At 35.7% G+C, this 14,657-nt stretch overlaps 1 pseudogene; it reads left to right on the top strand.

Annotated features, from left to right (window-relative positions):
• Positions 1 to 11,061: 11,061 nt before the first annotated feature.
• On the top strand, positions 11,062 to 12,059 carry LOC113711180 (phospho-2-dehydro-3-deoxyheptonate aldolase 1, chloroplastic-like; annotated as a pseudogene).
• The last annotated feature ends 2,598 nt before the right edge of the window (positions 12,060 to 14,657 follow it).

The following is a 14,657-nucleotide window of genomic DNA, read 5'->3' as shown; positions in this document are numbered from 1 at the left end:
TGGTGTATATTATCCTACTACCCATTTATTCCTTACCGAGGCGTGTAATATTGTTGGTTGTCTAAATGAAGCTAAAAATGATGATTTTCTGAAGCAACCTATTAGGGAAATGTTTAGGAAATGGACTAACTATTATGAACATATTCCACATATATATTTAGTTGCTTCTGTTTTTGATCCTCGTGTTAGATTAGATGGTTTGCATGAGTATTTGTCATCATATTATGAACAAATATATAGTAGCGAAAATTATGCCCACGATGTTAGTAAAAAAGTGTTTGAAGTTAAAGAGCTTATTTGTTCTTTATATAATGAATTTTTTATTACTTATGGTGATCGATTTCCTACTAGTATTTTGGAACCCTCTAGTAACACTGATAATAGTCTTAAAAGGGCTGTCAAGATTGGTGATAGAATACTTCTTGAAAGGTCAAAACGACAAAAGGGTTCACCTAATACTAATACGGAACTCGAATCATATCTAACTACCAAGTTTGAGCATGATGATAGCAGCTTAACTAAACAGTTTAAAGTCCTTGACTGGTGGAAGCGAAAATCAGAGAATTATCCTATCCTCTCCCTTATTGCTAAGCAAATTTTAGCAACTCCAGCATCAACAGTAGCAGTGGAACAAGCTTTTAGTGCCGGTGGAAGCATTTTGGATGAGACAAGATCGAGATTAAGCCCAGAATCACTAGAAATTCAAGCATGCGTGGATGATTGGACTAGAGCAGAATATAGACAACAAGAAATGGAAAAAAATGAAGAAGAAGAATTCAATTATACAACTGATTCTAGTGCCGTCGCAAGCAATGAAGATGATTAAATAATTAATGTTTGTTTTGATATTTCATCTCAATTTCAATGAAAAAATCAAATATTTTCTTTTCCATTTAAAATGATTACCATTTGATAGTGTAATGTAATTTGACAATGTAATGTACTTTTCATAAAATTTGTATTATCTATTTATTATTTCGTACTTTGTAGAATAATAATAAAATTAAAATATAATATTTATTTTGTATTTTTTTTTACATTTTATTTAAAATTTTAAATATATTGTTATATTTGTATTAAAATTGGTAAGGATAAGAAATTAAATAAAATTGCATATAACCATACGGAACCGGAACCGGAACCGGAACCAGAACCATAAGGAATCGAAATCAGAACTATGCGGTTCTGGTTCTACCTTTTTGAAGAACCAGAACCGCCGGTTCTGGAACCAGAACCAGAACCATCTTATATGGTGCGGTTCTGGTTCTACCTCTTTGAAGAACCAGAACCGGCGGTTCTGGAACCAGAACCGTTGGTTCTGGAACCGTGGCCATGCCTAATTCCAGTGCACTTTCTCTTTTTCTCTTCGGCCTTAGGCAGTTAGTCAAAAGAAAGGAAAGAAACAAGCGGCGTGTTTGTTTGCAGTGCCCAAACAATTTTAAAAAAAAAAATCTTAAAGGATTTGTTTGCAGTGGAAAAAACCAAGTTAGGTTTTTTTTTTTTAGCTTTTTTCTATATTTGGGTCTATTAATTGTTAAGGAAAGAGAAGGGAGAGAGAGATTCTCTTCTCTAAAATGTAAATACACTACTACATAGATGGATAGATAGAGCAAAAGAAGAAGAAGCAGGTTTTACCGCAGTCCACAGTAGAGTGGAGTAGTGTGGTATAATCATCATCTATTCTTTATTCTTCATTGTTGTGGCTGCTTCCTTCATCCTTTCTACTTCCTTCCTTTCCTCTATCACCAAAACAACAAGTAAGCAACCAGGAGGCACTTTTATCACCTCAATTTCCCAGCTCTATTTTTCTAAATCCGATTTTCTTTCCGGGATTGCTTTTAGGGTGGTTTAGCTTTGCACCATCTCTTTTTTTTTTTTCGGGTAGACCTGACCCGGATCCGAAACCCGTTGGATTCGGTTCTGAAACATAGTGTAGAAGACTCATCAGATAAACGGGTTGGATTTGTTTCCGGTAGAGTATGACGAGTCGGGGTTTGGAATAATGAATTCCGATCGGACCCGACCCGTTGATAGGCCTAGTCAGTGAGCACTTCTTCTTTCTTTTCAGTAGTATTGCTGTGATCAATTTTCCATATTGATGATGTCTCTGTGTAATTGATGGTGTATTTCATGATAGCATCTTTCTCTTATTGGGTGAAGTTTTTCATGCCAACAAGGACAGTAGTATATTTGTCAGGAGCTATTGAATAGTAGATATTTTGCGACTTCTTCACTAGGCAGATGATCCTATTCTTTTAGATAGCTTCTTGTACCTTTTCATGATTGACATTGTGCTTTGCACAAGTTTAGGATAGATTAGAAAAAGCTGAAATCATGGTATATGTATTAAATATGTGATATTTGATTTGTTTTTCTATTATAATAGATTAGAACTATACCTACGCTTCCTGTCATTGAATTTCTGCTAGATTGAATGGTAACCGTTGTTCACCATCTGGACCGTTGAGCACATTCAGATTTAATGGAAAATAAATAATATTACAGTTTGAAATTACAACTGTCATAGCTAATAACCTGCATTCTCTTTACAAACGACAATGTATATTTTGATTCTCAGATCCTAAGGCTGTATACCCTGTACACCAGCAACACAATGATGGTATTCTAAGTTAGTCACTCATTTTAAAGTTTCCTATTTATTAAGTGGCTCAACTTATCTAGTCCTTGAAGGTAACCTGATGCATCTTCAACAGCATCTTGCAGAAATTTGTAGTAGCTATTGCGTATTGGATCTCTATCTATAAAATAAATAAGTTGCCATTATTGCAATATGCCTACTTATGTGACTGCTATCTTAAAAGACAAATGAACTCATAAGTAAACCTGATTTCTTTGTTGTTGCTACTTCTCTTGAAGTTCTTTGGCAGCAAAGTTTAGATGTGGAGCCTATATGTAAAAGTAATATTTTTCTATTACATACACTCTATGCATGAATCCATATTATCTATTACTTATATTCGAGCTTTGACAGAAATCTCAACTTCTTTCATAGGTGGAAAATACAGTGACATGTTCTTTAGATTTCTGCATAGCATTTTTTCCTTCACATATTTGTACTTGTTCACTATGTGGTGTGTTTGTATCAATCCCTATAGATTATAGTACTCAATATTTAATAACCTTTCAGATGTAACAGTAATTGAAATACACTATAAGGGTTTCTTAGTGTCTTTTTGCACACCAATGAATTTTTGCATAAACTGCATTCCTATTTAATAACAACAACCCACCATTCTTCATTGATGTAGGTTCAATGGAAGGGATAGGTTTGCTTTGTTTTTGTGCTTTGCGTTTATTACAAGCATCTCATTGTTTCTGTCAAACTCTTTCTTTCTCTTTGACGGATAAGGCACTGTACTTTTATCTTTTTTTTTTTATTTTGAGCTTCTCTCTTATACTTAAGTTTATCAGTAGTTTTTGATTGATCCATGCTAAATGCTATTACAAATAGACAAGTACTCAATTTCCTACTATGACTACTGCAATTTAACTGACATATAAACCTGTAGATAAGTTGAATATGACAATATAATGTTACTTAGCAAGTCTAAATTGTAGAAATCGTATGCAATTTGGCATAGCCATTAACACACCAAAGAAAAGGGAGGACAAATTTAAGAGCATTAGAAATGACTAAAGTTGAGGATATTAAACATCGGGATTTCAGAATAAAAAACAATTGTAATTCTGTTAACGTATAAATACCAATAATGCATTCATTAATTGGAATAATTGTTTTAAAAAGTACCTTGATCAGAAAGCTGGTGCTGGACAAATCCCTTGCCTCACAATTGTACCTCAGCTGTTGGCAAACATGGAAATTCAAGAATACAATTACAATTATAATTAGCACTTGTAAACTACAAAATATTGTCATTGATTTATTCAAAAATTCAATATACACACAAATTTATGGTAGAAAGCCTTTCTGCCGAGTGAATCTCCTTTCGTAACCAGTGTGAGAGTAGTATGGTGTAACGACTACCTCATTGAAGCTGATCCGAAACAAGCTTGAAAAGCTTGGTGTGCCTGGATGCGCTTGAAGTCAAGTAGGTCTTGCTGGCACAGAGTACTAAGCGCGCTAAAGACACGTAGGCTTAAACATTCGGCCACAGCTTACAAGCGCTTGGGCCTCTTCCTGAGAGACCCTTACTGTTTAGCATGAGTAGAGATCTAGCAACGCATTCTAGGCACAATTGGTATTGATACTATGGTCGGTATATCTTTGAAACTCAGACAAAGAGAATAAACGGACTCCTCGAGGGCTACTTAAGTCACTTTAGTGCAAAGCAAGTGAGTCGGTCTGTTTAGTTCGCTTAACTTGAGTCTCGATTAAGAACGACAATACGAACCAGAAGTTGCTCGATAGGAAGGGCTTAAGGGTGGGCAAAAAAACCCAAAAAATCAAAAATCAGAGAGAACCGATCCGACCCGCACCGAAAAATTGGATATCCGATCCGATTTTTATCAGCGGAGCAGATAAGGGTCGGGTACCAGTAATATTCGGATATGGATACGGATAAAAAAAAACCCGCGGGGTACCCGACCCGAAGGTATATTATATAAATATTAAAAATATAGGAAAAATTTTAAAATATTTTTAAGTTATTGACCCTAAGTAAATGAATCCACTTGGCATCCATTCAATTGGAACTTCACACTTCAGCGGTTCAGCTGACACTCAGTCGTGCAAAGAAAAAATCCCAACTCGACAACTTCTTTCTCCTTCTCGTCAAGTTGAACAGTAAGAAAGCTGCAAAAGTTGAGAATAACTCAAGCCTCAAGCAGAGACCTTCGATTCAACAGAGGCCTTCGATTTCTCAAGCCTCAAGTAGAAGCTGTAGAACGCCGACCTTCATCTGTAGATTTTTTTTTTTTTTGAGAACGCCGACCTTCAAACTTCAACTGTGATGTTGTCTTGGTTGATGCACTCCTTAATTTGATGTACTGGTGATATTGTAGCTTAGTAAGCTATCTTAGTAAGCTGTCCTTTTTTGTAATTCTTAGTTAGCTGTCTTTTTTTTTAATTGGTAATTGAGTTGTGTGGCCTGATTGAGAAGCATCATCCCTGCGAGCTTTTTGGGTTTTGGTGTTCTCTGTTGATCACTTTTCTGTGCTACTTTACTAATTAGTAGTACTAGTTTTCTTGTTTTGTTAGGTCTTAGTATTTTTCTTTCTTTGCTTTTTTTTTGGAGTAAAAGTTTGCGAATGTGATGTTGTCAAGAATAAGAATAGTTGAATACGACTAAATATATACTACCACTTTTTGTCAAAAGGTCTATACAAGTTGTCATCTCTCTTTATTCTTTAAGCATTTTTTTTTTGTCTGGTGAGTGATATAATGATGCCAGAATTTAGGGGAGGGTACCCTATGACCCGTCCCTATTTTTCGATCATCTGAGGATCGGGTACCCGAGAACAAGTGGAGCTGATTAGGGTCAAAAAAATAGTGATCCGACATATTAGGGTCGGGTCAGCCATTTGCCGTTCGGGACGGGTACCCGACCCGTGCCCACCCCTAATAGTATCTACCTGAAAAACACAGTGTAAGAAAACTTACCTCTTTAGGGACCACCTTTGTAATATAAAGATTAAGTAAGTCATGCAACCATACTATGTATTAACATCATCTATTATTGCAGGTTGCTAAAAAAACTGATCAACAAATACTTAAGAAAAGCCAAAGGCTTTCAATTTCTATTCAGATATGCTTTCCAACAAGTCCCTCATTTTCTATCCATTACCATTGTAGTAAAGAAGTAATAATTGCTCACTCTAATGCTCTAACTCTTCACATCAGTTGGATTCATTTTGTGAAAAAATCAAAAGAGAAAAAGCCAGCAGTTACATTTCCACTATAAAGAATTGAGTTAATACTATTCTCAATGACGGCTTGCAGCAATTACAAATCAATGGCAACGGCTACTTAGAACAATAAGGCTGAAACAACAGCTCATTAGCTACACATCGATAGTGTAAGCATCAACCTTTGTCTTCCTTCAGTTGAGCCATCAATGTTTCAATGACTCGGAAAAGGAACTTTTGGGCTTTCAAATGGTCTCTTGGACTTTTTCTTATTTTTTTTATTTTCCATGAACCTTGAAGTTATTAATGACCATGCCCCTGGAAAATAAAAAAAAATGTTATTATTGACCTTCGAAGATTAGTGTTTTAATTTTCAATCACAATTCTTAGAAGTACCAATGGGGTCAGTGTTTTCAAGAACACCAAGAAATTCCAAATAATGAAACTTGTATAGCTGCAAACATCCTCAAATTTTGTTATTCATGTTTATTTAAGGAACCATGTTTTCCAATATGTATTTTAGCCCTTATGCAACTTCAGCACTGAAATGCTAGCCATTCTACATATGCGTTAGCAGGCAATCCCTCTTACTTTTTACTCATAAATGCCATGTTTTGTAAGTAACAATGCCAAGTAGAGCCTACAAATCATAGACATGAAGAACAATGAAGTTTTCTATGTACTTATTACTAAAATCCACAAATCAAATGTCATGGGGTAACCAAATTGTTGCCTATCCAGTTTTAGATTATCAAGCTGAATCAAATTGTTTTGCAACTATCAAGGTTAAAGAAAATGAAACCCATCTCCTTTCTTCCTTTCTCAGCAGTTCACTTCCTTTCTTTTAAATTCTCTTTTATCCCATTCTTTCTGAATATTTCTATAAAATTACATTGAATTTCCATGCATATACCTCTAGCTTCCAAAAAGTTATTCTTGGAGAAACATGACACAGACATATATGGAGAAAACCACAAACTGGCCAGTAGTCAAGTAGTCAAAAGAGTTTTGCCACATCTACTTCTTAATCCAAATAATAAAGTACACGTATTTTCATCAAAACCTCTGATATCTTTCTATGCACTTAAACTGGGAAAGACGGCCTAATATCATCAATAGCTACCAGTTTACACATCAGGTAACATCGCTCAAGCAAGTAAGCCGTTGGTTTAAGAGTACAAAATTTTAAAGCTAAAAACTTTAAATTGCAAAATGACAATCACAATCAAGTGTTGCAAGGGTTTGGTCAGGAATTCTGCAAGTCAGACAAATTAGAATAGAAAGCTCATGATAGCACCTTTGTAATTCACTCAAATGGAAGCTACATCATATTCGTTTCCTGGGCTGCGTTTCTGTGAGATGTTTCGTCCTCAAAAGGTCATCATGAGCTTCTCAAATGAAAACGAAAATGTAAAATGTGTTCTCATTTATGACAAGAAAGTGCATCATACAGAAGAATTAAGAAGAAAAGAGCAATACCAGCATTACTTACAGTGTCAGACAGGTGATCCTTAATAATGTACATTGACTGCAACTCTGCCTCTAGAGTATCTTTTGACAACTGGAACTTCATATCTAATTTTGCCAAGCTCAATCGTGCATCACCTTCAGGTAGAATAGATAAGATCTAACTAATCTTATTGCGTCAGCGCTTTGGCCTTTCTGTATATCATCTTAAGGATAACCAATTACATAATGGAACAACCATGAACAAATTCTTCACTAGATAACTCACCAACCCGGCAGTCGAAAATGGTCGAATGTCCAAATTGATGACTCCTGTAATTACTAAAATAAGCATAATGTTGGTTTCTATGATCATAGCCATGCTTGTAGTAGCTGTAGAAGGAAACTGCAGGCAGCTAAGAGATAGCGTAATAGGTGGCTGGACCAACATAACTGCCATAACTGTGTGGATTGTAGACGGTGTAGTAGTGAATTACGAGAATAGGATTTTATGGTAATTGTCAAAGTTCAGCTCGTCTACCAGTTTTTCTCGCTGTCTTGAGTGCTGCATCCGGTGACATTCAAATGTCAACTATAGTAGCTTGTTGAGATAATTTTTTTTTTAGAAGAGTAAAGTTGAAACAACAGCTTATTGGCTGTGGAAGCATCAACCCACTAATGGTTGAGTACGCAATGTACACACCAATGCACATACAATGCTTGTACTGTACAGTTAATGACTTGTACACTCGTGTTGAATTGCCTAACGTGCCCCTCAAAAAGTCTGATGAAAATTATCTAACAATCAAACAACAACTCCTTTATATATACATAGATATATAGGAATTTGACTTGAACTAAAATAATAGGTGTATTAATCAAAACTAAACATAAAAAAATTCAACTTTTGATTTTTTGATCAAGCATGGATCTTCCCTAATTCCAATAAACTTATGTTAAGCCCTAACTCCAATAAACTTATGTTAAGCATCAACTCTTCACCAAACTCCACTTTTGAATACAAGTTATTTCTTTCACTTTAAAATTTTTTATTATATTTTAACCTTAGTTAGTGATTATTCAAACAAATATTATTATTCAAGTTTATAATCTAAATTTTATCTATTATATATGTTTGACTGTTTGTCCCCTAAACCAAAATCCTAGTTCCACACCTGTGCAGGAATGCTCCTAATTCTAAAATCACTCCATCGTACAAGCTGCCTTAAAAAATGACTAAATGTTCTGCCTCCAAAAACTACTGAATGTTGGTCAAAACTTGGGTAGATACAATTTTCAAAAATTCTGAGTAATTGGATTTTTGAAAACTGAATCTACCCAAGTTTGAACCTTGAACGTTTGCAGGTTTGTGGCGCTGAAAAAAAATCGAGGCAAAAGATAGAAGGTAGAACAGTTGAATCTCTAAAAACCTATTATCCTTCTTGTCGAGCTTTACATTTTCGTTCTTTATTATAAGTATAACGGCCACCAGCCACCGCTTCCTTCCCACTCAAGAAAGAGGAATATAGTAGAACCTCAATACCAAAGGATTAAATCCAACAATAATGCCCCTTTAAACTTTGAAGGAGGACCTTCAAAGAAATAAAAAAAAGAATAATTAAAAATTTTAATGACCAAAAAACATTCCCAACAAAAACTTCTTCGGCTCTCAGAATAAGCCGCTGATTCCCGCAAGAAGAACGCGCCCGTTAACAGTTAGCTGGAGATAAATAAAGAGCTCAACCAACATGGTTCTGCAACTGCTACTAAAGCAGAATAAATAGCTGGCAAAACTCAACTTGCGACGAAATTCATCTCTAATCCAAGCAACAAGAGCAAAAAGAGAAACTCAACAAAAATCACCAATTATCAGACCAGATAATTAAGAATCTTAAAAATGGCCTACAGCCATTTAAACGGTACTACGAATTGGGTGTGTGTGTGTATATATATTAATATTCTAATCATCGTTGTTAATCACGGCACCTACCGAATCATTACTTATGACTCAAAATTAAAATACGAAGGAATAGGTAGGACAGCAAGTCCCTAGCAATTTAATCTTCTTAGTAAATTTGCTGATCACTTTACATGTCAAGAACTTGGCATCACGGTCCATCGGCCTCGACAGCTCCACCTACTATTCTTGAAACCTTGAATGTCACAAGGTTCAGGTCCGACTTGTGCTTCCTCCACATTGCAGTATGGTACATGTAACAAAAGAAACCTCCTCCTAAATGGCTAAATCAACTAAATAATCACACATACACCATTCCACAGTTATTAAGCTCTGCATTCTTACAACTTTCCCATTGGGCCCCAACTGGTAGGCAACCAATGGATGAGCGGTTTCTTCAGGTAGATTGCAGATTAGGATATCTCCATCATAAACAACGGCCTTTTGATGGAATGCAAATGGAGGACCACACTTGATATCGTCCATGGCATAAGGCCTATCTGATTCAAGGCGCCTGCAAAATTCATGTTCTTCCCAAGGATTGAAACCAACAAACAACTCACAAGTCTCCCATTTGGTATTAGAATAATAGACATGGAGCGGTTTACAATTATTAATACTCAATGAAACTTGTAAAGTACATTATTTCAATCAATTTTGTATTTGACGAGAGATTAAATCTATTACACTACACTTTTTTCTTAATAAATGAATTACATACTTTTGTAACAATTCAAGTAAATGGATAGGCATTGTGAAGCACTTGTTACATGAAATTCCTTTTATAAACTACGATTAAAATTTCATCATAGAAATATGAGTTTAGCAAAATAACACATATAGTTTAAAGTCACATTTGTTATGTTTGTATTAGAATAATAAAAATGGAGCGGTTTACAATTATTAATACTCAATGAAACTTCTAAGTACATTATTTCAATCAAGTTTGTAATTGACGAGAGATTAAACCTATTACACAAGACTTTTTTCTTAATAAATGCATTACATACTTTTGTAACAATTCAAGAATAAATGGATAGGCATTGTGAAGCACTTGTTACATGAAATTCTTTTTATAAACTACGATTAAGATGGATAGGCATTGCGAAATTCTTTGGTAACCATTCAAGAATAAATGGATAGGCATTGTGAAGCACTTGTTACACGAAATTCTTTTTATAAACTACGATTAAAATTTCATCATAGAAATATGAGTTTAGCAAAATAACACATATAGTTCAAAATCACATTTGTTATGTTGGTATTAGAATAATAAAAATGGAGTGGTTTACAATTAGTAATACTCAATGAAACTTCTAAAGTACATTATTTTGATCAATTTTGTAATTGAGGAGAGATTAAGCTATTACACAAGACTTTTTTTTCTTAATAAAAGAATTACTTACTTTTATAACAATTCAAAAAAAATGGATAGGCACTATAAAGTGCTTGTTACACGAAATTCTTTTTTATAAATTATGATCAAAAGTTCACCATAGAAATATGGGTCTATATTTTGGTGCCATTTTGTGAATCTTCATACCCTTCTTGTGTGTTCTTATTACCATTATTTGTGTCAGATTTCTAAGATTGTATTATTTTCCTCACAATTTAAGGAAAATTGAGTTCCAACCATGCTCTAGACTCTATGAAGGTAAATTATGTGGGTTTGTGCTTAATATCAAAGATTGCATTTTTCTATTGGTTGAGGTTTAAGCTAACAACGAATGATTTTCATCTTGTTTCCTAGTTGGTTGAGGTTAACTTCTCTGCTTTTCCTAGTTGGTTCAAGCCCTTGTTTTCATATGCAACCAGTAAATTTCTCCATCTAATCTAATCATCCCTTTTTGTGCAGCTCAGCTACTCTGAATCTATTGAGGGCGTTTGCAACTGGAGGATATGCTGCTATGCAGAGGGTTACACAGTGGAACCTGGATTTCACAGAGCACAGCGAACAAAGTGATAGATACCATGAACTAGCTCGCCGTGTAGATGAGGCTCTTGGATTTATGGCTGCTGCTGGACTTACAATTGACCATCCAATCATGACGACCACCGAGTTCTGGACATCGCATGAGTGCTTGCTCCTACCATATGAACAGTCTGTTACTAGATTAGATTCCACATCTAGCTTGTACTACGATTGTTCAACCCATTTCCTTTAGGTTGGTGAGCGAACCCGGCGGTTGGATGGTGCTCATGTTGAGTTCCTGAGAGAAGTTGCTAATCCACTTGGGATTAAAGTAAGTGACAAGATGGACTCAAATGAGCTAGTCAAGCTCATTGAGATTTTGAATCCTTAGAACAAGCTAGGAAGGATCACCATCATCACCAGAATGGAGGTAGAGAACATGAGAGTGGAGCTTCCTCATTTTATCAAAGCTGTCCGAAGGGCAGAGCAAATTGTAACTTGGGTTAGTGATCCCGTGCATGGAAACACCATCAAAGCTCCTTGTGGTCTAAAGACTCGGCCTTTTGATGCTATCAGGGTGGAAGTAAGAGCATTCTTTGATGTGCATGAGCAAGAAGGCAGCCACCCTGGAGGAGCCCATCTGGAGATGACTGGCCAAAATGTGACAGAATGCATTGGTGGATCGCGTACTGTGACCCTTTGATGATCTAAGCTTGCACTACCACACACACTGTGATCCTAGGCTTAATGCTTCTCAATCACTTGAACTTGCATTTATCATCGCTGAGTGACTGAGAAAGAGGCGGCTTGGATCCCAAAAGTCAGTAGCATTTTAGGTATTGTAGAATGATTTTGAGGGTGTCAATTATGTCTGTACCGTTCTGCATCATATGTTTCTCTGTATCAATTTATTCAACATGTTTCTTTCTCTACCGAATCATTACTCATGACTCAAAATTAAAGTATGAAGGAATAGGTAGGACAGCAAGTCCCTAGCAATTTAATCTTCTTAGTAAATTTGCCGATCACTTTACATGTCAAGAACTTGGCATCATGGTGACCATCGGCCTCGACAGCTCCACCTACTATTCTTGAAACCTTGAATGTCACAAGGGTCAGGTCCGACTTGTCCTCCCGCCACATTGCAATATGGTACATGTAACAAAAGAAACCTCCTCCTAAATGGCTAAATCAACTAAATAATCACACATGCACCATTCCACAGTTATTAAGCTCTGCATTCTTACAACCTTCCCATTGGCCCCCAACTGGTAGGCAACCAATGGATGAGCGGTTTCTTCAGGTAGATTGTAGATCAGGATATCTCCATCATAAACAACGGCCTTTTGATGGAATGCAAATGGAGGACCACACTTGATATCGTCCATGGCATAAGGCCTATCTGATTCAAGGCGCCTGCAAAATTCATTTTCTTCCCAAGGATTGAAACCAACAAACAACTCACAAGTCTCCCATTTGCCACTCCTGGTGTCGTAAGCAAAGGAGGCATATCGAGTTGAAATGCACAGCTTTTTATCAATAACTACGTGGGAGAATGGATGGCACATTTTCCTCTCCCAATATCCCCCTTCTAGGTTAAGGTTTTCATCCATATCGAAGCCTCCAAAATGTGATAAGTTTAAAGGTTAGATTAGGAAAATTTTGACTAAATCTCACAACTAACTTTGACTAGGTTGAAAGAGTGCCTTAGGTCGATTGAACATTTACTTTTCCTTTCTTCAATTGTGACTTCCGAACCTTTTTCTCTCATTTTCAAAGACCTAGAGTTATCTAAAAAAGTGTTTTGTTTTATTTTTATTTTTACTTTTACTTTTATTTTTCTAAAACCTACACCTAAAAATGTCATTTTTGTTGTCCTATTTTAGGCCCTTTTTCCTTTAGATTATTTTGAAACTAAAAATCCATTTTTTTGTAACATCTTTTTATTTCAAAAAATGAGGTGCAATAACCATAATTTCAGCAAGAAAAAGACAAGAAAGCTTTGTTGTTGCCTCATCAGTTTGAAGGGTCCAGCCAATTAAGCTTCCAAGAGCACAAAAGCATTCCTCACCAAAAAAAGAAAAAATGAATAAGCAAATCTAGGAAAGAAATCCAAACAGAGTAAGAGAAGATTCCCAATTCAGAGAAAAATCAATTGTCCACTTAGAGACTGCCATTGGTTTATTTTGTACATACCAAGTGTGTCGAAACCATAGACATGTAAAATCTTCTTCTAAAATTGGTCTGATAAGCACCTATTTAGCACCAAGAAGCCCAAGTGAAACAACAAAATTTTTGAAAACCTCCCTAGGCGGTCTCCCCATCAGAAACTTGCCTGCAAGAGCATTCTTGAAAGGCTCAGCCAGCACCTGCATTTCATGTCTAGAGAGTATGAAGGCGGGCTCCCCTTTCATTGTTAAAGCCAACATGAAGAGGTGAAAACCACAGAATCATTGGAGGATGATGACTTTATTAAAATTGATGCAAAAGGCTTAATACCATGAAAATCACGAGGATGAGGTTGCCCCCTAAGAGACAGGAGGACAGCCATGGACGAACAAAGAATACCCTAGAAGAGAGAGAATGATCGCCAGATGGGAGAAGAGAGAGAATCTATAGAAAGGATTGATTTTGACATGATGAATTCAAAATATTGTGTTTGTCCTAAATCCATTGTGTGGTGACAATTGGATTTATATGCGTTGACGGATATTTGATGTTGTGTTTGTTGGATATCTGATGTTGATGGATGATTGATCTTGTGTTTGCTTACAGCAACAGTATGTTTTTATGGTTCTTGCTGGACTCCTCTTTACTTGTTTAATATGTGTGACTATTTTAGGTATTGTTTTAGATTGTTGGCAAGAGGAAATAGTACTTTTATTGGGGAAATTCTACCCAAAAATTCAGCATTTCGATTATTTTTTATTGATGACAAAAGGAGGAGACTAATAATGATGATTCCTTGTTAATAACTTTATTTTAATGCTTTATCTAAGAGGGAATATGTTTAAATTACATTTTGCTATTACATATGCCACTAAGTCAGGGAAACTTGTTTAAATTATGCTTGATCTCAAAAATTATCATTTTGTTTATCATCATAAAAAATGGGGAGGCTGAAGACTTTGATGATTAACAAGACAAATGATGATTTGGACTAATGTTTTTTAATTAGAATCATGTTAGAACAGTTACTCAAACTTTTGGGAAAACAAAAGATGAAAAACAAGTCGCTCGCTGTTGGACACAAGCCTCAGACAAACACCAACATGATCGGACGTTTGAAGTGCTTCTATAGAAATAATATATACGATCAAATACAATTTCATATGATTGATTAGTCACAGCATCGGCCATCCGAACAAATGATTTAATGATCAGATGGAGTTTCGAACACAAAAGCATTCAATTGTAGCATCATAGAGGATTAGCTTGAGAGTTGTAAAACCCTTTCCTTTTATTTTATTGCCTTCTCTGAAGTTTCCCAATTGTGTGGTTTTAATTGCTTTCTCT

Source organism: Coffea arabica, chromosome 10e, assembly GCF_036785885.1.
Source record: "Coffea arabica cultivar ET-39 chromosome 10e, Coffea Arabica ET-39 HiFi, whole genome shotgun sequence".
NCBI lineage: Eukaryota > Viridiplantae > Streptophyta > Magnoliopsida > Gentianales > Rubiaceae > Coffea > Coffea arabica.
The sequence above is the reverse complement of the archived record's forward strand: the minus strand, read 5'-3'. Positions and strand labels throughout refer to the sequence as shown.